The 25,916-nt window shown below is 41.6% G+C and overlaps 1 long non-coding RNA gene across 1 annotated transcript; it reads left to right on the top strand.

Moving 5' to 3' along the window:
• Nucleotides 1-1,738: 1,738 nt before the first annotated feature.
• Nucleotides 1,739-25,821, top strand: LOC105497245 (uncharacterized). The gene is made up of 3 exons (XR_011606876.1): nucleotides 1,739-2,308; nucleotides 20,005-20,177; nucleotides 22,383-25,821. It is a non-coding gene; the product is annotated as an uncharacterized lncRNA (long non-coding RNA).
• The last annotated feature ends 95 nt before the right edge of the window (nucleotides 25,822-25,916 follow it).

Genomic DNA, 25,916 nt, shown 5'->3' with positions numbered 1-25,916 from the left:
GTAAAGGCCCTTCTTAGTTCAGGGGTTTGGGCCGAATTGCTTCTGCACTTCTCAAGCAGGCTTCTCTGCACGTGGTACATCATCCCAGATGGGAGACAAAGCAAACCCCAGCCACAAGTACATTGTAAACCTCTGCTTGCTTCATGTTTACTAATATTTCCTGGGCCAAAGAAAGCCAGATGGCCAAGCCCAGATTCAAGGGGTGGAGAAACAGATTCCCTCTCTGGCTGGAAGGAGCAGCATAGCTTTCTTGCAGAGGGGCGGGAGGCATCATTGCAGCCATCTTCAACAACCTACAAAAATTCTAGTCCAGCGCCAGCCTGGCATTTCTCCCGAGCCCCTATTTTCCAAGCAGAAAAAAAACACAAAATTTTAATCATATGTGTATCTCTGCTTAAAGCGTAGTGCATTCTGGTCATTTAAATAGTCTGTTTAGGTAGATTGAATCTCTGAAATAAAAATACTCTTAGCCTCTGCTCTTCCTAATTCTCTCACGGTGTCTAGTGGCAGAGAAACGTTGGGTCTAGCTGCTGTTGGTCTGTTTGGGTCTTGAACATGCCACAGTGTGATTGAGATACCAAGCCATGACCCGGCTGGAGCTGCATCAACCTGGAGAAGGGGGCACCTCTTTCTAATTGGCCAGCCCGGAGGGGTGCCTTTTGCCTTCCCTCTGCCCAAAATAGTACCTTATTCTAATGTGCACAAAGACATCATCTATGCTAGCAGAGGCCCAGGGCAACATTCTCTACTTCTCTCGTCTTCTTAGCTGGCTGGTTACATCCTGCCCTCCCGGCCCTTGCAGTAGAAGCTGTGGCTGGAGAACGCTCCTAGTCGTGATCTGACCTCCCCCAGCTTGCTGGGATCCAGTGGCACTTGCTGGCTGGATTGGCCTCCCCCGGCTCTTTATTTTTTCATTAATTTTTATGGGTACATAGTAGGTGTATATATTTATGGGGTACATGGGATATTTTGATACAGGCATGCAATGCATAATGATCACGTCATGGTAAATAAGATATCCATTACCTCAAACATTTATGCTTTCTCTGTGTTACAAATATTCCAATTATACTTTTAGCACTCTCTGCTAAGGGTTTCAAGTCTGAGTTTTCTTTTTATGTGCTAAAAGAAGGGGTCAATTTCCAGATATGGAAAATTGTTTCTCAAGAAAATATCCTGGCTTGTAAGACTATCTTATTGCATAATTGTACCTTGTACATCAGAAGCTATCAAGTTCCTGTTTGGTGGTTTTTCTTTTCTTTTCTTTTCTTTTCTTTTCTTTTTTTTTTTTTTTTTTAACATAAATGCTAATCTCCACGACCTTTTCCTGGGAGATGCTGGCAGACAGGAGGAGTGCTACTCTGAATGACTCTAGCCCAGACCTGATAAAGCAGAATCTTTAAAAACAGGGCCTAGGAATCCGGATTTAAAAAATTCCTCCAGGAGATTTTGGTGGAATCAAACCACTAAAGTTTGAAAAGTATTGGACTATGGAATGGGGTTTGTACTATTCTAAAAAATGCAGATGAGGGGTTTTCATTTTTATTTGGCCCTTCAAAGCTTTCTTTTCATGGAAGACTCTGGATCATTTGAGATGAAATCACTATAGTACCTAGTGACCTGTCCACTTGGTAAATTTACCATTTCTCAATAATTGGTCCCAAACAGCAAATGCAATAAACAAGGGCTCTTTCTCTCCCTTCTGTGTTATGGTTTCCATTGGGACTAAAGCTGAGATAGGAAAAGGAGGGTTATTCATTTGCCCTCCAGCTCTTTTATTTCGCACACTCAAAAATAGATACGGAAAAGAGGCAAGTGGTTGTGGAGTGAGCCTTAGGAGCCACCTATGCAGGACGGCTCCCAAGACCCCACGATGCTGCCATACCAGGCTGGTGTGGTGATTTTAAACAAGCCTAGTGGGAAGCAGCTGAGCCAGTATAGGAACTGGCTCCTTGACAGTCTTTGAAAACGGGATCCAGCCCACAGCCAGTTAATTCTGCATCCAGGTGCTGAGGTACGGTTTGCGACACTAGAGGGCAGCAGAGGGTCAGGTGTCTCTGCAGGTGGCTGGGGAGGTGGACACCACCCAGGGAGGGGCTTGCAGCCTAGGGTGGCAGAGCAACGTCAGAAAAGGTGGCAGTGACAAAGAAGAGCCAAGGACACCGTCAAAACACAAGCCTCAGGGGCCAGTTGTGGAAATATCATTCCCCTCAAGGGAAATAATAGAATCCAGAACAAGAGCCACAAGAAGCCCGGATGGTGTTGGAACGCAGAGAGGATGAGAGCCAAAGTGAAGACCAGGCCAGAGGTACAGGGGTAACTCCCACCCTTGGGGGGGACACAGCGATCTGGGGCTGGTCTCTATAGGAAACGTGGCTCTAAGAGCATGCCCAGCCCCTTGTACTGCAACAGTCTAAATTTACCCTTATCTTGGTTTTCTCTCCGACAGTAGGCTCTGCTCCCACTGCTGACTCATCTACTTCATGACAAGAAGTCTAAGGACTTAGTGACACAGCTCTTTAGCAGATCTGAAATGGAGAGCAGCTTCAGAATGGCTGTGCTGCCCAAGGCTGCACTTCTGTGACAGACCCTATGGAGCCCATCACCCTCCAGTGCAGCAGTCCATCAGCACGGGGGAGATGTGTATACTCCTCCTACCGCTCACCGGTGGGCCCTCTGGCTCTCATCGCCCTGCTCTCCCAAGGTTGCACATTTCTGCAGAGCGCCTTGGAAACGGAGCTACAGTTTCCCTTCATCTTGACCCCAAAGAAAAGATGATCTTGACCTACACTGGGACCCGCCCCTCTGCCTGCCACTGGCCTGGAACAGCCCATGCCGGTGCAGCCTCGGAAGGGCAGGGAGATGAGAGTCAGAAGGCCTGCCAGTGAGTGATAGGTGGAGGGCACCTCTCCTGTGCTGATGTATTGCTGTGCTGTAGTGTGATGGGTTCCACAGTTAGAGATGTGGCCTTGGGCAGCACAGCCATTCTGAGCCTTGTGAAAGGGAAGATAATTTTTGTGCTGGCCCTAAGATGCCCAGAGCTCTAGCAAACAGTCTCTCCTGTTTTCTCTCCCACTCCCCTCGACAGCTGCATAATATTGTAATAAGCAAAGGTCCATCGCCTGCATACTGAAAAACAAGAAAACCAAGAAAGACACCACCTCTATTATTTCCCTTGAATAAATATTACTGCCAGGAAGCCTCCTTACAAATGACAACCATTTCAGTGACAAGATAAAGTCTGTTGGAGGAGACAGTGCCTCCATAACAGCAGGCTGGATGTGCCCTTCCACCCCTACGTCTAATGGCATCACATGGTGGATGGGATGGTAAACAAGGCCAAGGGAGAGTGAAGCAGGGGAGCTGTCTTTTCTCTTGGCAGGAAAACCTGCATCAGATGTTTAGCTAATGTTTCTGTTTAGCTTTTCAGGGACATCTAGGCTCTATACACAGAACCTCAGAGGTACTGGCCAATGAAGTTAATGCAATAAGAAAATAAAAGTCGGCCTCAGAGGAAAAGTAACCAAAGCAATTCTTTGACATACCATTAAGGAAACGACCATTTTTACATTTTTAAGAATTCTTCCAACCAGTTGTTTTAGATGTCAGCTTTAGCAAGAAGTTATCAGAATATATAGTATCTACCAAATTCACCTTGTTTTACTTAAATATAAAAGTAGCTGTGTCCACACTATATTATTTTAGAGTTACAGTGATATATTTATGGACTTGGAAAAACTTTCACTTGAATATCAAAAAGGCAAACCACTAAATAGTTTGCATTATATGAGTCCTCTTTGGGGAGAGACAAAAGGACGTGAACTAGTGTATTAGGCAGATGGGATTATCAGTGCTTCTTGTTTTCTTCCTTTTACTTGTTGAGGTCTTATTTTTGCAAAATAAGCAATATCCTTTTGTAAAGTTAAAAATCAGCTTTCAATAGCCATAGAGAGCGTCAGGGAAAGGGCCTCTGTGGTAGAATTTTCCAGAGTCATGACATGGTCCAGGATTGCTTTGCGAACCCGAGTCCCAACAATTAGTGGGCATTTAGATATGCAAAACATTTCTCAAATAGCAGGCATTTCTTATAACCATCCGGAAACTCCAGGATTCCTGAGCTTCATTTGAGTAGCATTTGAGAGAGAGAGAGATGCTATGTTTTGAGAGAACTTGGATGTGAAATATTCACTCTGAGAAAAGTGTCAACAAGATGGCACAGGAGGACACCTGGCAGCCACCAGCCAGTCTGTTTCCTGTCACTCTCTGGAGCCAACAGCTACTGGGCTCCTGTGACTTGCCCTGGGAGAGTGTATTCATCTTTTGGTCTGTTTCTGCTTCACAGTGGCAGCTGACTGTCGTTCTAATGAACTTTTTACGAGGCTGGTACACAAATATACAGATAGGAGTGGCCACAGAATGGGCGAGGAGACAACGAAACGGCACTAAGTGGATGGAGCCCCCTCCGGGCCCTAGGTCAGGCCTGGGCGATGCTTCTCTCCTTGTGTGGGCTGTTGAGTTTCATCCTTCTTGGATCCGTGTGGAGCAGGTGGCTTCTGTTTCCCATTCTAGGCTCAAAGACAATAGAGACAGAGGTTTAAAATTTGGTATTAAAGAAACATGTAAACTGTTGAGTGGAGAAGCCTAGTACTGTCTTAAGTCCGGCACGAGCACCCACCTTAGAGTGATGTTGAGAAGAGTAAACATTTCATATAAAGCATTTAGCACAGTGCCTGATATATCATGCCATGTTATAATAAATGGTAGCTGCTCATATTTTCTGTTTCTCATTTTTAAACATAAACCTGTTTATATTCCAAAGCTTGTTTGGAATAGTTTAAAAGTTAGTTTGATGAATTCCTGTCCTATGGAGACCTGAAAGTTCTTAACTATCAAATAATGCTTAATTTGATGCCCCGGGCATAGATTCCTTTGTATTTTAAAAGTAACCACCCTACTTCATTCAGATTCAGAAGTTTGGGTATTCCTTGCAATGCCATCTCATCCTGCCCATCTTAATATGGGTCTTTTTTTGTAGTTAAAGATCAGTGAGGTTCCATCTTAATGCTTTTGTTCCTTGAAATTTCTATTAGTGTCTTTATTCCTTTAGATTGTGTAGCTGTATCTTGATGGGTTTTAGATGGAGTCAGCCCAGGGAAGTTTGCTGTAGAAAAGGACTGGTGCTGATGACAGACTGTTTTCCTCTTACTGTTTAATGGCATAAAAATGAAACTCCTAGAGACAACCAGGGAGGCTATTAAAAAAAAAAAGTGCTGAGCAATGACCAGCAGTGGCAATTCATTCTGAAGATGACTCCAAGTGACAGCTTAGGTGAGTGATGGATATGTTTTTGTGTCTGCCAAGGTCTGGGTAAAAACAGTCCTCCCTATTCTCAATCCTCGTGGTTTAACCGTGTGATCTGGGCTTGTCCAGAGCTCCCACCATCCAGGTCACAGCCATTGGTGCTGAAACAGGGTAAATCAGTACCTTGCACTGGAGCTTTTCTATTAAGAAGCACTTCTTTTTTTCTTTTTTTCTTTCTTTTCTTGCTTTGCTCTTTCTTTCTTTCTCTTTCTCTTTCTTTCCTTTCTTTCTTTAAATTAGGATTGTTAACTGTAAGGATTACAGGAATCTAGAGCTGCTGGTCGTTGCCTTTGCCTTTACAGAGAGTGGTGGAAAAAATCTTCCCAAGAGTGGAGCTGAGAAATGGCAGACAATTCCCTGAGAGTATTTTGTGAGCCCCTGGGTCTGGCCCTGCCAGAAACAAGCTGTGTCCTGGTCTTCACAGTTCTGAGCTGATAAAAGTAGGTCCCAGTTGGTTTCTGTCACTTGACAACTGAGAGACCTGTGCATTACAAAGTTTACTGACCAATATTTACTCCCTCCTTCTTTGTGCGGGGCACTGTACTGTGCTCTACCTTGAGGTATTTTCATTCTACTTTGAGGCAAATGAAACAGTCTTCAACAGTAGTGAATTGGTTCCTGAGAACCCACAGAACCTAATCCTTGGATATGCAGCAAATCTTAAAAAATCAAAGATGGTCTTTTCATCAGCACCATCAGATAATTTAGTTTAATTACAAAAGCATATCTCATCTGAAGCATTGCTATTTCCACTGTGAAGCTTCCACATCAGTGCACCAGGTGCTACTTTTTAAAAAAAAAAATTTACATTAAGTTCTGTGATACACGTGGAGAACATGCAGTTTTGTTACGTAGGTATACAAGTGCCATGGTGATTTGCTACACCCATCAACCCGTCATATAGGTTTTAAGCCCCACATGCATTAGGTATTTGTCCTTATGCTCTCTCTCCCCTTGTCCCCCACACCCCTGACAGGCCCTGGTGAATGATGTTCCCCCCCCCCCACTTGTCCATGTGTTCTCATTGTTCAGCTCCCACTTATGAGTGAGAACATGTGGTGTTTGGTTTTCTGCTCCTGTGCTAGTTTGCTGAGAATGATGTCTTCCAGCTTCATCCATGTCCCTGCAAAGGACATGAACTCATTCTTTTTTATGGCTACATAGCATTCCATGGTGTATATGTGCCACATTTTCTTTATCCAGTCTATCACTGATGGGCATGCAAATCTTTGCTATTGTAAATAGTGCTGCAGTTAACATACGTGTGCATGTGTCTTTATAGTAGAAAGATGTATAATCCTTTGGGTTTATAACCAGTAATGGGATTGCTGAGTTAAATGGTATTTCTGGCTCTAGATCCTTGAGGAATCGCCACACTGTCTTCCACAATGGTTGAATTAATTTACAATCCCACTAACAGTGTAAAAGCATTCCTATTTCACCACAGCCTCTCCAGCGTCTGTTATTTCCTGACTTTTTAATGATCACCTTTCTAACTGGCATGAGATAGTATCTCATTGTGGTTTTGATTTGTATTTCTCTAATGAGCAGTGATGTTGAGCTTTTTTTCATATTTGTTGGCTACATAAATGTCGTCTTTTGAGAAGTGTCTGTTCATATCTTTCACCCACTTTTTGATGGGATTGTTTGTTTTTTCTTGTAAATTTGTGTAAGTTCCTTGTAGATTCTGGATAGTAGACCGTTGTCAAATGGATAGATTGCAGAAATTTTCTCCCACTCTGTAGGTTGCCTGTTCAGTCGGATAGTTTCTTTTGCTGTGCCAAAGCTCTTTAGTTTGATTAGATCCCATTTGTCAAGTTTGGTTTTTGTTGCCATTGCTTTTGGTGTTTTAGTCATGAACTCTTTCCCTATACCCATGTCCTGAATGGTGTTGCCTAGGTTTTCTTCTAGGGTTGTTGTGGTTTTGGGTTTTACATTTAAGTCTTTGACCCGTATTGAGTACTTTTTGCATAAGGTATAAGGAAGAGGTCCAGTCTCTGTTTTCTGCATATGGCTGGCCAGTTTTCCCAGCACCATTTATTAAATAGAGAATCCTTTCCCCATTGCTTATTTTTATCACGTTTTTCAAAGATCAGATGGTTGTAGATGTGTGGTGTTATTTCTGAGGTCTCTGTTCGGTTCCATTGGTCTATAGATCGGTTTTGGTAGCAGTACCATGCTGTTTTGGTTACTGTAGCCTTGTAGTATAGTTTATAGCATGATGCCTCCAGCTTTGTTCTTTTTGCTTAGGGTTGTCTTGGCTATATGGGCTCCTTTTTGGTTCCATATAAAATTTAAAGTAGTTTTTTTCTAATTCTGCAATGGAAGTCAATGGTAGCTTGATGGGAATGGCATTAAATCTATAAATTAGTTTGGGCACTATGGCCATTTTCATGATATTGATTCTTCCTATCAATGAGCATGAATTTTTTTCCCATTTGTTTGTATCCTCTCATTTCCTTGAGCAGTAGTTTGTAGTTCTTCTTGAAGAGGTCCTTCATGTCTCTTGTAAGTTATATTCCTAGGTATTTTATTCTCTTTGCATCAGTTGTGAATGGGAGTTCACTCGTGATTTGGCTCTCTGCTTCTCTATTGTTGGTGTATAGGAATGTTTGTGATTTTTTGCACATTGATTTTGTATCCTGAGACTTTGCTGAAGTTGCTTATCAGCTTAAGGAGTTTTGGGGATGAGATGATGGGGTTTTCTAAATATACCATAATGTCATCTGCAAACAGATAATTTGACTTTCCCTCTTCCTATTTGGATACCCTTTATTTCATTCTCTTGCCTGATTGCCCTGGCTAGAACCTCCAATACTATGTTGAATAGGAGTGGTGAGAGAGGTCATCCTTGTCTTGTGCTGGTTTTCAAAGGGAATGCTCCCAGTTTTTGCCCATTCAGTATGCTATTGGCTATGGATTTGTCATAAACAGCTCTGTTATTTTGAGATATGTTCCATCAATACCTAGTTTATTGAGAGTTTTCAGCATGAAGGGATGTTGAATTTTATTGAAAGCATTTTCTGCATTTATTGAGATAATTATGTGGTTTTTGTCATGGGTTCTGTTTATGTGATGGATTACATTTATTGATTTGTATATGTTGAACCAGCCTTGCATCCCAGGGATGAAGCCTACTTGATCGTGACGGATAAGCTTTTTGATGTGCTGCTGGATTTGGTTTGCTAGTATTTTATTGAGGATTTTCACATCGACGTTCATCAGGGATATTGGTCTGAAATTTTCTTTTTTTTGTTGTGTCTCTGCCAGGTTTTGGTATCAGGATGATGCTGGCCTCATAAAATGAGTTAGGGAGGAGTCCCTCTTTTTCTCTTGTGTGGAATACTTTCAGAAGGAATGGTACCAGTTCCTCTTTGTACTTCTGGTAGAATTCGGCTGTGAATCTGTCTGGCCCTGGGCTTTTTTGGTTGATAGGCTACTAGCGCTTCAATTTCAGAACTTGTTATTGGTCTATTCAGGGACTTGACTTCCTGGTTTAGTCTTGAGAGAGCATATGTGTCCTGGAATTTATCCATTCTTCTATATTTTTCTAGTTTATTTGCATAGAGGTGTTTATAGTATTCTCTGATGGTAGTTTGTATTTCTGTGGGATCAGTGGTGGTATCCCCTTTCTCATTTTTTATTGTCTATTTTATTCTTCTCTCTTTTCTTCTTTATTAGTCTGGCTAGTGGTCTATGTATTTTGTTAATCTTTTCAAAAAACCAGCTCCTGGATTCACTGATTTTTTTTTTAAGAGTTTTTCGTGTCTCTATCTTCTTCAGTTCTGCTCTGTTCTTGGTTATTTCTTGTATTCTGCTAGTTTTTGAATTTGTTTGCTCTCGTTTCTCTAGTTCTTTTAATTGTGATGTTAGGGTGTCAATTTTAGATCTTCCTAACTTTCTCATGTGGGGATTTAGTGCTATAAATTTCCCTCCCAACACTGCTTTAGCTGTGTTCCAGAGGTTCTGGTATGTTGTCTCTTTGTTCTCATTGGTTTCAAAGAACGTCTTTATTTCTCCCTTAATTTTGTTATTTACCCAGTAGTCATTCAGGAGCAGGTTGTTCAATTTCCAGGTAGTTGTGTAGTTTTGAGTGAGTTTCTTAATCCTGAGTTCTAATTTGATTGCACTGTGGTCTGAGAGACTGTTATGATTTCTGTTCTTTTGCATTTGCTGAGGAGTGTTTTACTTCCAATTATGTGGTCGATTTTAGAATGAGTGCTGTGTGGCACTGAAAACATATGTTCTGTTGATTTGGGGTGGAGAGTTCTGGTAGATGTCTATTAGGTCCACTTGGTCTAGAGCTGAGTTCAAGTCCTGAGTATCCTTGTTAACTTTGTCTCATTGATCTAATATTGAAAGTGGGGTGTTAAAGTCTCCCACTATTATTGTGTGGGAGTCTGTCTCTTCATAGGTCTCTAAAAACTTGTTTTATGAATCTGGGTGCTCCTGTACTGGGTGCATATGTATTTAGGGTAGTTAGCTCTTCTCATTGCATTGATCCCTTTGCCATTACATAATGCCTTTCTTTTTCTCTTTTGATCTTGTTGGTTTAAAGTCTGTTTTATCAGAGACTAGGATTGCAACCCCTGCTTTTTGTTCCTTTCCATTTGCTTGGTAAGTATTCCTCCATCCCTTTATTTTGAGCCTATTTGTATCTTTGCATGTGAGATGGGCCTCTGAATACAGCAAACTGATAGGTCTATACTGTATCCAATTTGCCAGTCTGTGTCTTTTAATTGGGGTATTTAGCCCATTTACATTTAAGGTTAATATTGTAATGTGTGAATTTGATCCTGTCACCATGATGTTAGCTGGTTATCTTGCACATTAGTTGATGCAGTTTCTTCATAATGTCGTTGGTCTTTATATTTTGGTGTGTTTTTGCAGTGGCTGGTACTGGTTTTTTCTTTCCATATTTAGTGCTTCCTTCAGGAGCTCTCGTAGGGCAGGCCTGGTAGTGACAACATTTCTCAGCATTTGCTTGTCTGTAAAGGATTTTCTTTCTCCTTCACTTATGAAGTTTAGTTTGGCTGGATATGAAATTCTGGGTTGAAAATTCTTTTCTTTAAGAATGTTGAATATTGGCCCCCACTGTCTTCTGGCTTGCAGGGTTTCTGCAGAGAGATCCACTGTTAGTCTGATGGGCTTCCCTTTGTGTGTAACCTGACCTTTCTCTCTGGCTGCCCTTAACCTTTTTTCCTCTGTTTCAAACTTGGAAAATCTGATGATTATGTGTCTTGGGGTTGCTCTTCTTGAGGAGTATCTTTGTGGTGGTCTCTGTGTTTTCTGAATTTGAATGTTGGCCTGTCTTGCTAGGTTGGGGGAGTTCTCCTGGATAATATCCTGAAGTGTTTTTTCCAACTTGGTTCCATTCTCCCCATCACTTTCAGGTACACCAATCAAACGTAGGTTTGGTCTTTTCACATTGTCCCATATTTCTTGGAGGCTTTGTTCATTCCTTTTCATTCTTTTTTTCTGTAATCTTGTCTTCTCACCTTATTTCAGTAAGTTGATCTTCAGTCTCTGATATCCTTTCTTCCACTTGATCAATTCAGCTGTTGATACCTGTGTGTGCTTCACAAAGTTCTCATGCTGTGTTTTTCAGCTCCATCAGGTCATTTATGTTCCTTTCTAAACTGGTTATTCTAGTTAGCAGTTCCTGTAACTTTTTATCAAGGTTCTTAGCTTCCTTGTATTTGGTTAGAATGTGCTCCTTTAGGTCAGAGAAGTTTGTTATTACCCACCTTCTGAAGCCTACTTTTGTCAACTCGTCAGTCTCATTCTCTGTCCAGTTTTGCATCTTGCTGGAGAGGAGTTGTGATCATTTGGAGGAGACAGGGCATTCTGGTTTTTGGAATTTTCAACGTTTTTGTGCTGCTTTTTTCCTTATCTTTGTGGATTTATCTACCTTTGATCTTTGAGGCTAATGACCTTTGGATGGGGTTTTTGGGTAGGGGTCCTTTATGTTGATATTATTGCTTTCTGTTTTAGTTTTTCTTCTAACAATCAGGCCTCTCTTTTGCGGGTCTACTGCAGTCTGCTGGAGGTCTGCTTCAGACCCTGTTTGCCTGGGTATCACCAGTGGAGGCTTCATCCCAGAGGGGCACTGGCCTGATGCCAGCTGGAGCTCTCCTGTATGATGTATCCGTTGACCCCTGTTGGGAGGTTTCTCCCGGTCAGTAGGCATTGGGGTCAGAGACCCACTTGAGGAGGCAGAACGTTCCTTAGCAGAGCCGGTACCCTGTGCTGGGAGAATCCCTCTTGTCAGGATCAGCTGCTGCTGTCTTCAGAGCCAGCAAGCAGGAACGATTAAATCAGCTGAAGCTGCACCCACACTGCCCCTTCCCCCAGGTGCTCTGTCCTAGGGAGATGGGGGTTTTGTCTGTAAGCCCCTGACTGTGGCTGTTACATTTCCTTCAGAGATGTCCTGCCCAGTGAGGAGGAATCTAGAGAAGCAGTCTGGCCACAGCCGCTTTGCCACACCCAACCCAGACCTCCCAGCCTCCTTAACCACGTGCTACTTCAAGAATTCTTAGCTAACCCTGTGCTGTTTCCTTGAATGTGGCGTTCTCTGTAAAGCCATCTCTTAGTTTCCTAGTGACCTAAGGCAACAGAAATGTAATCTTTCTCAAGTTTGGAGGCCAGAAGTCTGAAATCAAGGTGTTGACAGGGCCACATTCTGAAGTTTCTACGACAGACCCTTTCCTTGCCTCTTCCTAGCTTCTGGTGGCTTCCAAGAATCACTGGGGTTCCTTGACTCGTAGCTGCCCTGCTCCGGTCTCTGCTTCTATCTTCACATGGCCTCCTCTCCCCTGGGTCTTTGTTTCTTCACATAGCCACCTTATAAGGACACCCATGATTGGATTTAGGGCCCATCCTAATCCAGTGTGACCTCATCTTAACTAATTATATCTGCAAATACTCTATTTCCAAATAAGTCACATTCTGAAACTCCAGGTAGACATTAACTTTGGGGTGGATAGTATTCAACACAGTGTATCATCTAACAGAAGGTCTCTGTGAAACCAAACTGTCAAATGTAATGGTCCAAGGAAATTGTTTCTCTACATGTCAGGGAAATTAAAGGCAAAACTTCTAATAGAAATGCTTTGCTTTTATTTTACTTACTTTTTCTGGGACAGGGTTTCACCCTCTTGCCCAGGCTGGGGAGAAGTGACAAGATCATAGCTCACTGCAGCCTCAAACTCCTGGACTCCAGTGATCCTCTTGTCTCAGCCTCCCAGGTACCTGGAACTACAGGTGCACATTGCTATGCCCAGCTAATGTTTTAATTTTTTTTTGTAGAGATAGGATCTCCCTCTGTTAACCAGACTGGTCTCAATCTCCTGGGCTCAAGAAATCCTCCCCCCGCCTCAGCCTTCCAAAGTGCTGGGATTACAGGCATGAGCCACTGTGCACAGCATGCTTTGCTTTGAGAGTAAACAAACAGCTCTTAAAAACTAAGCCAGCAGGACATAGGAAACAGACTTTATCATACCTGTGTTTATATTTAACCATGCTAACTTCTGCTCTGTCAACAAATAGTTCTGCTTGCAGATTGTGGGAGAAAAAGGATTGTCCTGAGAGATTTTCATTTAACATAAATTACTCATAAGGGGAATACAAATAGAAACTCTACAACATGCTGAATAGAATAGCTAAAACCACAAAGATGGACAACACCAAGTGCTGACAAGAATGTGGAGCAGTTAGAACTCTCAATCACAGCTGAAGGAAGTATACAAGGGTACAACTATATTGGACAAATCTACTTAGCACTATACACTAAAGTTAAATATATGTCTACCCTATGACTTAGGAATTTACCCTAGGTATATACCCAAAGAAATGAAGGTGTTGCCAGGTATGGTGGCTCACACCTGTGAGTCCCAGCTACTCGGGAGGCTGAGGCAGGAGAATGGCGTGAACCCGGGAGGCAGAGCTTGCAGTGAGCCGAGATCGCGCCACTGCACTCCAGCCTGGGCAACAGAGCGAGACTCCGTCTCAAAAAAAAAAAAAAAAAAGGAAATGAAGGTGTGTATCATAGACTTCTGTAAGGCTGTTCATAGCAGGTTTCTTGATGGTGGTTAAAAGTATAAGTGACTCAAATGTTTATCAACAAGAGAAGGGTAAACACATTGTGGTGTATTCAGGTCATGGGATACTAGCAACCAGTAGGAAAAAATGTTAGAGACATAGAAAAAACGAACCTCAAAAACATTTATGTTGAGTAAAAAGTCAAGTACAAAAGAATATGCATACTGTTTCTATTTACACGAAGTTCAAGAACAGGAAAAATTATAGTGATAAAATCAGAATAGTGGTTACCTCTAGAATGGGGAATATAGACTGGAAAGTGACATGAAAGAACCTTCTGGAGTAGTAGATATGGTCTCCATCTTAACCTAGGTGGTGAATACATGGGTGTCTACATAAAAATTCATTGCCCTGTATACTTAAGATTACTTTTATGTGGGTAAATATCTCAAAAATAATAATGTGATTCCTGTTCTCTTGGAGCTTCCTGGTGGGTAAGGAGATGAACATAACAAATAGGGACTCAACCATATCATTAGAATTCTTCTAAATGCACTGATAGAATAGCATGCTTTGAGTAAGAATAATAGCAATATAATTTGGATGGGGGGAATTATTTTCTAAATAACTCTATACGCTCCTATTTATGTCTCAGATTTCCACTAGCATCTCTGATGGTGTCAGTGATTTACAGGTATGCCAGGTTGTTGTTGAAATCCAACTGACCTCTGCCTGTTTCCTGGATCCTATGAATGCTGGACTTAAGATACCTGGACCTGTCTAACAGTCAGTCAGCCTTTCACTCCAGGAAGTTTAAGAAACATGCACACAGCAACCTTATACCAGTTGTCACTGGCCCATCTCCAAAAACAGAGGATAGATAAGAGACAGAGGTCACTTGACTGAGGCCCTGATGTAGACCGTGGAGAAGACTCAATGAAATGATTAGCATTATGTTGTTAAACACGCTCATCTATTCTCAAAAGGATTAAGTTCTGAATCTGTAGAACAATACCTTAAGACAACCACTTCTAAGAGCACCCATACAGTGGAGAATGAAATAGTCACTGATGCATCTGACAGGGAGTTACTGATTGTTAATTACATCAAGGGCTTAGGTAAAGAAATGAAAAAGGCCACATAGAATCAAAATTGTAAAATGTTTAAATGCAATAAATTGTTAACTATAGCTTTTCTGTTGGCTATTGTTAACTATAGCCAAGGCTATAGTTATAGATATCCCAATTACTCCGATTTGATTGTTACGCATTGTATGCCTTTATCAAAATATCACATGTACCCCATATTATGTGTCCATAATAATTAAAAATAAATTTAAAAAATAAAAAGGGTGACCCCTTGTAAAAGATGTACAAAAAATAAACCAAACATGCTAAGACTTGAGAAGGACATATTCCTACCAAGGGTTGGGCCAAAGAAAAAAGAAACTTAAAATACCTCAGAAAGTCCCAGCAGATGAGCAAAGATTTGGAAAATCCTGTAGGCGTGACAGATGAGGTCTCTCTAAAAGAAAGGGACCCAATCCAAAAATGCTAGTCTGGTTACTAATGTCTGGAGTAGAAGCACTCTCAGACCTCAGTCACAAGTCAATTATCTGAGAACTTTGGTATCTCATAATTATAGGGGAAAAATGCGATGTTTTTCCTCGCTTATCACAAGGGTCACAGCTGACATTCCTATAATAGACAGATTAGCAGGAGAAAAGTATAACAAATGTATTCAAAGTTTTAGGTGATATGGAAGCCTTCAAAAGTAAAGACCCAAAGACCCAGGGAAGCCTGTCTATTTTTGTGGTTAGTGATACGGTTTGACTGTGTCCCCACCCAAATCTCATCTTGAATTGTATCTCCCATAATTTCCATGCATAGTGGGAGGGACCCGATGGGAGGTAATTGAATCACGGGGGAGGGTCTTTCCTGTGCTGTTCTCGTGATAGTGACTAAGTCTCACGAGATCTGATGGTTTTATAAATGGAAGTCCCCCTGCACAAGCCGTCTTTGCCTGTAGTCATGTAGGACATCCCTTTGCTCTTCCTTCATCTTCCACCATGATTTTGGGGCCTCCCCAGCCATGTGGGATTGTGAGTGCATTAAACCTTTTTCCTTTGTAAATTACCTAGTCTCAAATATATCTTTATAAGCAGTGTGAAAACAGACTAATAGAGTTAGGTTCCATGAAGAATGGACAGCCCTGTAGAAATGTGATTGGACAAAAGGGTAGGTTTAATCGTGATAGACTGAGAGGAGGGCAGGGGAAACCCAGCAAATTTGTTTAGATTCTTCTTGGCATCTCTCTACAGCATTCCCGCCTCCTGTCGGGGCAGGGCCCCTCTGCAATGAGGGTCTTGAAGGGAGAGAGTGACTTTTCTAGGTTTGGGGGCTTGCTTTGCGAGAGGGGAGTTCCAGTTTCTATAGCCCACCTTGGGAAAGAGGAATTCTGGTTTCTATGACTTACTTTGCTTTGAGAGGGGTGGCATTGGGGTGGAGAAGAGGGGCAGGAGACAGAAGGATAGGAGAAGGTCAGAAAGACTTTAATTCTGGAGTTTTTCTATTTTTCTTCAGTTCAAAGAATTTAGCACACCAAAACACCATGCTTTGGGGTATCGTGTTCTGAGCCCCAGTGTGATCAAGTCCAGCTGTTCTAGGATGGCCTTCTGCCCCTTTGAATTTGGTGACTAAATTCTATGAATTTCTCAAAATAATGTAATAATGTCTTTAGTGTTAGCTTTTGAAATGTCTTAATTTTTGTGGAATCTTTGCATATTTTTGAAAATATTGAAAAGATCAAGAGAACTGGATGCTTGGGAGACATATATAGAATAGATGATTTATTGAGTGACAAATGTTCATTAACTTTGCCTAAATAGGTACCCCAAGGGGAAGCTAAAGTGACAAGAACTAAAATGTACTCTCGGTTCTGCCTTGCCTACAATATGCTGCTTTTTCCCCTACAGGCATGAGGTTTTGCTCTTAGACTAAGAAAGAGGATTCTTGCCTTTATGCCCAGTGCTACTTGGCCAGGGTTACGCCAGTTCAGAATACTGATGAGAAATGCGCTGTCACCATGTTGATCAACTTTAAGGGTCAGAGTGACCTGCCCACAGAACCATTAGAAGCAATGTATCTTGATGGAATATTTGTTTGTTGGCTGATTGCGTTAAAAGATAAACTTAGGCACATTAAAATTTTAATGAGTTTCTTTGAATTCAGTGATTCATGAATTGGGCAGTGCCAGATCACAAGTGGCTCAGTGCTCCACCAAACGGGACACAAGAGGACATTTCATTAGGTGTTTGGGAAAGCCAGATAATGAAACTATTTGATTGGTTAAAGCGGAGAGTCCCTAGTTAGAGGTTACTTGGTAGCTTCTAATTAGTAAAGCCTCTAGTTAGAGGTTAGTTGGTGGTTTCTGATTGGTTAACCTTAAGTTTTGTTTTACTGTTTACATTAAGTTGGGGTTTGGTTTGCTTATATAAGAATCCAAGGTGCTGGAGACATCTCAGCCTAATGGTCTCCCAGTTAATTATTCTAACAACTGGTATGTTTTGCTACATTTCGAAAGGAAACAATTAATTTTTGGCCACCTGTCTCAGTCACTTTATTTATCTACCTAATAGAGTAACATCCATTTAATTAGAATGAAATGTCCAATTAATAAGGTTGGATTATACCTATATTGTTTTCTATTTTATCACATGTACAATTACTCTTGTTGTTCTAGGTGTAGATGCATATAGCAGAACTAGACAACTATAAAATGAACATCTTTCAAACTTCTTCCTAAATCTGAAGCAGTATATAAAATAACTCTGTACAATCAAAAGCTATTCAATAGGCTGAGGGCAGTGCCTCACGCCTGTAATCCTAGCACTTTGGGAGGCGGAGGCGATCGAATCATGAAGTCAGGAGTTCGAGACCAGGAGTTCAACCAAATGGTGAAACCCCGTCTCTACTAAAAATACAAACAATTAGCTGGACATGGTGGCAGGCGCCTGTAATCCCAGTTACTCAGGAGGAATCGCTTGAACCCAGGAGGCAGAGGTTGCAGTGAGCCAAGATTGTGCCACTGCACTCTAGCCCTGGCGACAGTGCAAGACTCAGTCTCCAAAAAAAAAAAAAAAAAAAAAGCTATTCAATAAAGTCTTCTTCTTAAAGATGAATTTTGAGCTGGGTCTTGAAAGAAGGATAAAACAAAAGACAGGCAAAGAGAAAGTAAAGATAGGTAGAAGAATAGTACAGCAAAAGCAATGAGACCAGAGAAGAGAGTGAAGGAATCTAGTATGGGTGGAGAAGAGGACCCTCGGCAGGGCGCTTATTCTGTGACGCTGTTTTCTTTTACTAGGAAACTAGGAAACATGAAGGATTTGTTGTCTTAAGCATTAGCATTTGAGCCAGATGGCCTTGCTTTAAAAATAAATAAATAACACATTCTATACTTTGGAATGTTCTAATGTGGAAACCAATATCCAAGAATGGGCTATGGAAAAACTATTTTTGCTATTTTTAGAAGCAACCACCCTCTCTTTCTGAGTAATAAGCTTAAGGCTCCAACTTCTAATTCACAGACTAAAGACAAACAAATTATATCAGATTAATATTTTCAAAATATTCCAGTTGCACTCATAATTTTTCGTGGGATAACTCTGCCAAAGAGGATATTGAGGTCAGTAAGCGCATGGCTTCCTGTGCTGGAGAGTTTACAGATAAAAAGGAGCGAGGGCCCTAGGGGTGGTGGTGAAGACAGAGCGAGCTGGCTGATGGGCCACATTCTCCCAGCTGTAGTGTAACGTCTGAGAACATGTGCCAGGCCCACTCCTCTGCAGACACAGCAACTGTAGCAGGAGGCCGATGGGGCTGCTGTGAGGACACCCAGGACCAATGATGGTCCTAAGGAGAATCCTGTATGGCTATGATTTGAAGGTATTTTATTTTTGTTTTTAGTCCCCTCTGCTCTTTGTCTTGTCCCCGCAGTCCTGTCTGATACTAGGATCTGCCACATGTTTGGAATATCCTCATGATCACACATCTGGGTCTTGAGGCAACAGGAGGCAGGATAGAATTTGATGGGAAAATGAAAAGAGAGAATACTAATAGGTGCCATTTAACAAGCACTCACTACCTCATTTCCTTGAACCGTCACTCCACCCTGATGGATCACTGGCATGAAGTAGCTTCCACTTTACAGATGAGAAAACTGAGACTCTGCAAGGCTACAGGGCTTGCCCCAAATCTCCCATTTAAGTGGTGAAACTGAGACTTGATCCAAAGGCTGCCTCAGTCCCATGCTTTTCCCATGTCACACTGTTTGTCAGTGTGACTCTTGTCCCTGCAAGTGACATGTTCAAGGCCACATAGTTATTTTTATCCATACCTTGGGAAAGGTGGCTTGTATGATCAATACTATGACTCTAAGTGATTTAGAGAGAGGTATAGATTCTTGCCCTTCTGGAGGGAAAGAAACGAGTCAACTGCCTTGAGTTAGTTCCCACACTATGTGTCTGCAGCACTTCAGCCAAGAATTCTTATTGTTTGGAACAGGAGAAGCCCTTTAGGATGGGCTGGAGAACCTCATGCAATGAACCTCTTGGCCCCTTGGCAGGGTTGGAATTCCACAGCACAGAGAAACCTTTAACTGCAACGCTGTTTGCTTCCCCCCAGTTCCCTTAGGCCATGAGGGAAGAGGATTCCCAGTACCTATCTCTCTTGGTTCTGGCAAAAAGGCCATGCTGAGAAAAAGTCTTATTACAGATAGGTGGAGAAATTCAGACTATTGGTTTCCTAAGGTTACTAGCTGAGTTCTCTCCTTGGTCATTTATACAGATCATTGCCTCAAGCAAGTACACACTCACCTGGAACTATCCTGTTGTCCTCAACAACAGCTGTATGCACTGCCCAGAGAGACTGCAATTCTGCATGTGGCCTGTCACTGACATTGCCATGGGATGGTCTAATTTTTTTAAACCACTTATTGAATGCTAACTGAGTACCAGGCACTAAACATACCCTTAATCGTCACAACCCTATCATGGTAGGTATTATGATTCCCCCTGAATTGATGAAGAAACTTAGGTCCAGGCTGACTTGCTCAGACACATACAGCAAGTAAATGGCAGAGAAGGCATCAATTCTGTGAGGGTTAGCTTTAATTGCAGGTACACGTGTTACCCACTGTGACCAGCCCATAGTGATGGAGTAGCAAGAACAGGACGTCATGGCAGTTCTGGTTTATGGTCTGTCAACTATGTGCACGTATTATGCTAGTGCTTGGTGGAATCAGGGTTGGCTAAAGCCCTGATTTTCAATGAGCTTCTGGTCTAGTGGAGACAGATGCTCTGGAAGAAACTTGTATTTGAAATCTAATATATTCATTCTCCTGTTCTTCTAAAGTAATAGAATTTTTAACTGGGTACATGGTTACCAAGCCAAACACTATCTTCCAGCTTCTCTTGCAGCTAGAGGTGGTCCCATAACAACTTTCTGGATTATGGGATGTAAGTGATCTGTGTAAGATATAGTTATGCCTTAAAAAGAAATGATGTCTCCATGCTTCCCCCTTCTTTTCCTTCCTGTTACATGGAAGCAGATATGATGGCAGGAGCTGGAGATTCCCTGAAGAACCATGAGATAGAAGCCACATTTTGAGGATGGCAGAACAGCAAGATAGAGGGAACGTGGGCTCTGATGATGATAAAGCAGCCATAGCAAGCATGGACCATGTCCCTGGACATCTACCTGAGAGAGAAGGCAACTATTAATGTAAATGACTTTGACTTAGGTCTCTTTGTTAAAGAAGCCAACTTTATATCCCAATGAATAGAGATGTGAACACAAATACCTGTAAATCAATGTCTAATGACATGGTAGCTTCCATCTGTCTAGTGGTGGGACCTAAGCAGAGAGCCCCAGTTTACTCCTGGGAGCCCCCAAAGGTGCTTCACAAGTGCTTCCAACCAGCTTGCTACCATGCACATTTGCTCTGTTCTTCCTCTTCTGCCCCCTGACATCCACACTGCCTTCAGCATGTCAAGTCTCCCTACAGTGATGACTCATCATAAGAAGCCCACCACCCAGGCCAAGCGTGCCAACCATCCAAACCCTCCAGGCCTCCGAGTGGAGGGAGGTGCAGATGTTCTTTGCAAAGGCCAGAAAGGACTCTCTTGGGCCTCTGGCTGCTCTGTGTCTTCTGGGCCATGAGAGCAGCTCTACTCAAAGCCCCTCTGGACACCGGTGTCAGCGTTGGGTCTTCTCTCTTCAGCACAGGCCACACTCAATGCATAGGGCCATCCCTAAGAGAATAGATACGAAATCATTGCTGCTGTCTGTCTAAATCACTGCTGCCTTTTCTTCTTCTTCTCCATGTCCCTGTCTAGGTTCTTACCCCTCCACTGCTCACCACCCAAATACTCACAGACCTCTGAATAAAGGCAAACAACCCCAATGTGCATTGAGTGTTATGTGTGGATAACACTGGCAGCAGGCAGCCAAAGTTGAGCCATATATACAGCCAGAGCTGATGTGTGTACACACACACATGCATGTGCATGCATGTTGAGCAAGGAGGGGGATCCTGTATTACCTGTACACCCTGCTTTAGGGGTATAAAAGAGGGAGAGGTTTTCCAAGAGGAGCAGTCATGGAAAGCTTCCTTGAAGAAGCATTCTTTCCAGGTCCAGGCCAGTGACAGGGAGCTCAGAGATGAGTCAACTTGCCATTCCTTCTGAACTCTTGACAGGTAGCTAGAGGACAGAGCTGGCAGGAACACTGATAACCAATGAGTGTGTCCTACCTTTACCCTTTGCACAGGTTCATTTTTCAAGGGTTCACAAGATTAAAGTGCCTAGAGGGGCCATGAAGGCAATGTCCATGAGTGAAGCAGAAAAAACAGGACAGGAGACTCACCCAAGGGGACAGCAGATGCTCAGATCCTGCCTTCTGTGGCCATGCAGGAATAGGGACCCAGATGAGAGTAAATCAGATTTGTCGAATAAAACAACCAAGAAATCAGAATTTTTCATGTAAAATACCACAGTTTTTAAATGCTGATAACTAACTCAGATATTTAAAAATTAGTAGACAGTCCAAGTTAAAGTCATCTTTGGGCCATGTTCAGCTGCATCCTGACATTCTGAGACCTAGTTTATTTTTGTACTTGTACCATGTTTGCTGAATCCTTGCTGTGAACTTGGCACTGTGTTAGCTCCAGGCTGTATATGCGTGTTGGGGGAGAGGCATAAAACTAGGCTCCTGCCCTCAAGGAGGTTATAATCTATGAGGACAGGTACAACATAGACACACGCATTTGCAGGGAGGAGGGGGTCACATCTTGTTTTGGGAAATCAAAGATTGCTCCCTGGAGGAAGCACCTCTTCCAGGAGGAGGAGAAGAATTTCGGGAAGGATGAGGTAGCTCAATGTCACCAAATGCTACTCAGATTAAGGAGGATGAAACCAGGGAAAGGTTATGACTTTGACAAATAGGAGGTCCTAGGTTATCCTAGAGAGGGGATTCTTAGAGGGTAATAGGGCTAAGGTCATGACAAAGCTGAAACTCCAAATGAGGGCACTATTGGAGAGAATTGACCACTGTAGGAAATAAAATGGTAGGAAGCTGGAGGGACTAGCAAGAGAAGAGACAAAGTCTGCAGCGTTGTGGGAAAAGAGGACGTAGAAGAGGGGGAGATGGATGATTCAGGAAAAGAACAGGACGAGCAGAATCAAGGGGGAAGAAGGAGACAATGGAGCTAAGATACAGGTCACCTTGGTACTGGGGCAGAGGGTGGGGTGGAAGGTGCTCTGGGAAAGAAAGGAGTCATTCTCCAAGGATGCTACAAATCACAAGACAGTCCCAAATGATCCCATTTCTAAAAACATCAGAAAGCTATGCTGGAGAGTTGTTGAAAAGAAAGCCTTTAAAACTATTTCCATGGACGTTCGTTTAAAGAATAAATCTTTTTCATTGCAGGAAACATCTTTAAGAAAATGAGAACACAGTGAAAGGTTTTAAACAGGGTTGGAGGCAATACAAATAAAGACGCATAAAATTCAGCTTGGCTAAAGATGAAATCAAGAACAGGATTAGCATTAAGTATATCTTGGGGAATGGAAAAAATGTTCTAACAGTCCATATTAATAGAGTGGGGTTATCTATGGGGCAGAAAGATAGCCAATGACTCTCGAGCTATGGCAAAGAAAAACAAAAGGATTAGACCACTGTAGATTATTTTAGGAAGGGTTGGGAAAGTGTCTGTTACAGGGCTATCTCCTTTACGTTAATTTATAACTCCCGCTACCAGGGTGAGAACTCAGCATTTGTTCCTCTCCTGAGCTTAACTTTAGTTCTCCATTTACACTGGGTCTGTATCTGACTTGTGCTGGTCGTTTTTCCTCAATGGGTTCTTAGGAAACACCTATAACGGCTTTACCCAGCATGTCACTACCCCACTAACAATTTTCAATAGAAAGCTTCAGTACTTTAATCTGTGCCACTTTCCCCACTCATAACCTTCAGTAGATTTTCTGTAGCTGTTTCTAAGGTGACATCACAAGCAGAAGGTAACCGAGAGACAGTAACTAGCATGTATCATGACACATACCTGCTATGTGCCAGGCAGAGTTTTACTTGTATTTTCTTGTTCAATCCTGACAGCAACCTTTTACCTAATCCTTGTCACATACCAGTTGTGTAGCCTCAGGAACAGTTCTTACTCTTCTTCCAATTTCTTCAATTTAAAATGCAATAAAAATAATGATAGAGAGTATGTCAGAATTGTGACAACGAAATGAGTTTAACACATTTAAAATACTTAAAACAGGTTTCTGTATTCAGTAAGCTCTCAATAAATGTTTATTTCTGATAGGAAGAGGTCATAGTCATCATTATCTGTATTTTACATATGAGGAGGTTGCATGTTTAAATTACCTCCCCAAAGTCATCATAGCCAGCTAGTAAGCGGCAGAGCTGGGTGATGCTAGGTCCTTTCTTTTTATACAAGACATCAGTTAGAATGGTGAGCTAACAGGGCTCCATGCTTCAAGAAAGAAAGGTAAGATGCCATGGTTGTGTGGATTCAATCTCATCGCCACTCCTTTTCAGGTGGAAGTGGTAAGTGACTGTGTCTTTCTCCATTTATTCACATGCCCAGCTGGTTTGCATGACTTTGCTGGGGCCTTAGCTGTCCTGTGAAATTCTGTGAGCTCCCATTTCTTTCTAACTGGATAAAGTGTGAGCCATTTATGGGCAAAAATCTTCTCAGAACCTTGACCACAAATATCTGCTGCACAGGGAGTTCTTCTGCAGAACCCTGATGTTTTATCATGTGAAAAGAAACATGGGTCATAGGATTTGCAAAGTGAATCACAGAGGCAAAGATTCCTCCATATGAAATATCGTCATGGGCGTCTGTTGGAAAAACATTGAATGTGCTTAATTTACTTTTCGTGATCCTTTTGGGAGTTGGCTCTCAGTGTATGTGCCTCTAAAAAATTTCAAGACTCTTCATACTCATGCTAAAATTGCTTACTGATGTTTTATTATGCTACAAAGAGAATCACAGCCTAGATTTCAGCATTCTGATGTGTAAGGACTTCCTGTATTGGCATACTGTCTTTCCAGTGGTTGCAAGAGATTCTGAAGCCTCTGGTTTGTTCTGTCCCTCAGCAGCATCTTCAATATATAGTTATTATCATTATGATTATTATCTATTGATGATAAAACGCAGGTGTGCTGATGCTAAGAGATGGTTCTAAGATTTGTGTAGCTAGTCAAGGCAAGAACTAAACTGATGGCTCCCTTTTTGCCTTAGCTGTGGGAATATGAATATGTCATAGTCTTCTATTAAGACTGTGTATGATTGCAAGTTAATAAAAACCCAACTTAAAAGCTTTTAAAGAAGTGGGAATTTTTCTCATATAACAATAAAAAAAATCAAGAGGGAGGCCATTATTGTCACTACTGATTCAGCTGCTGAGTGATGGTAGGATTGTCTCAGTTTCTCACTTGCAGATGGTTGCTGAACATTCGTCCCCTTTTATCAAGATATGTTCCCCCACCCTTAGCAAACATCTGCTTACATTCATTTGCCAGAATGGTGGCATATGGCCACTTTTATCTAGCTGCAAAGGAGGCTCAGAGAGAGCAGAGAAGGGAACTGGGAATGGGTGTTGGGAAAGCCCACCCACAGTGCCTTCACATCTGAATCTTGAAGGTTATGTTTATACAACTCCTAAATAACTGACTCAAAATTTTCAGTCAAGTCAGTGAACAAATATTCAGAGATTTATTTGGTGATGTAGCCATCAACTGTAACTGTATATTTCATTGTTCAGTAGGTTGTTAGGCTCTATTTGGACAATCTAATCCTGCTCAAATCTTCTATGCCTTTGGTTCACTGATATGCTTAGATAAAATCTGAACCAAACCAATGGTTTTCAGTGGCATTCCGTGAATCAGTGCTAGATTAGCTTCATAAGAGTCACCTATCTATTCTTGAGTCAGTTTTGGTAACTTGAGTCTTTCAAAGAATTCATCCATTTTGTCTAAGTTTTAAATTTGTTGGCATAAATTTGTCCGTAATATTCTCTTATTTAATGTTTGTAGGATCTAGTGATATCTCTTCTTTTGTTTCTGATATTGGTAATTTGTGTTCTCTCTCTCCTCTCCCACCTCAGTTAGTGTCACTTAAGGTTTACTGAACCCTTCAAAGAGCCAGATTTTCCATAATTTTTTGGAATTTTTTTTTATTTTCTAATTTATTACTTTCTGCTCTTATTTCCTTTCTCCAACTTACTTTAGGTTTAATTTGCTCCTTTTTCTGGTTTCTTAAGATGAAAGCTTAGATCATTGATTTTAGGCCCTCCTCTTTTTAAAATATAAGCACGTAGAGTTATAAAATTCCCTTTAACAACTTCTTTAGCTGCATCACACACATTTTAATGTTGTGTTATTTTCATTTAGTTCAAAACACTTTCTAACTTTCTCATTTCCTTTTTTTTGAAACATTGTATAGTTACGTATGTGGTTTGACTTAGCAATTTCCCATATATCCTTCTGTTACTGATTTCTAGTTAATTTCACTGCAGTCAAAGAACATACTCTGCATTGTTTTGATTCTTTTAAAAATGTTGAGTTTTGTTTTACAGCTCAGCATGCTTTCTAGCTTGGTGAATGCTTCATGCACCCTTGAAAAGAATGTGTATTCTACTGTTGAGTACAGCATTCTATCAGTGTCAACTCGGTCAAGTTGGTTGCTAGAGATGATGAAATCTTTTATTTCTTTACTGGTTTTTGGTCTACTTTGATAAATTACTGAGAGAAGAATGTTTATCTCTGAACATAATTAACTTTTTTTTCTATTTTTCTGTTCTTATTTTACATATTTTGAAGCTTTTACGTGTATACACACTTAAGATCGTTATTTCTATAAAATGACGGTTATTATAATTAAATGTCCCTCTTTGTCTCTGGTAATGTTTCTTGTTCTGAATTCTACTTTGTTTG

The sequence above is a fragment of the Macaca nemestrina genome, chromosome 8, assembly GCF_043159975.1.
Source record: "Macaca nemestrina isolate mMacNem1 chromosome 8, mMacNem.hap1, whole genome shotgun sequence".
Lineage (NCBI taxonomy): Eukaryota > Metazoa > Chordata > Mammalia > Primates > Cercopithecidae > Macaca > Macaca nemestrina.
This window is presented reverse-complemented; position numbering and strand designations above follow the sequence as displayed.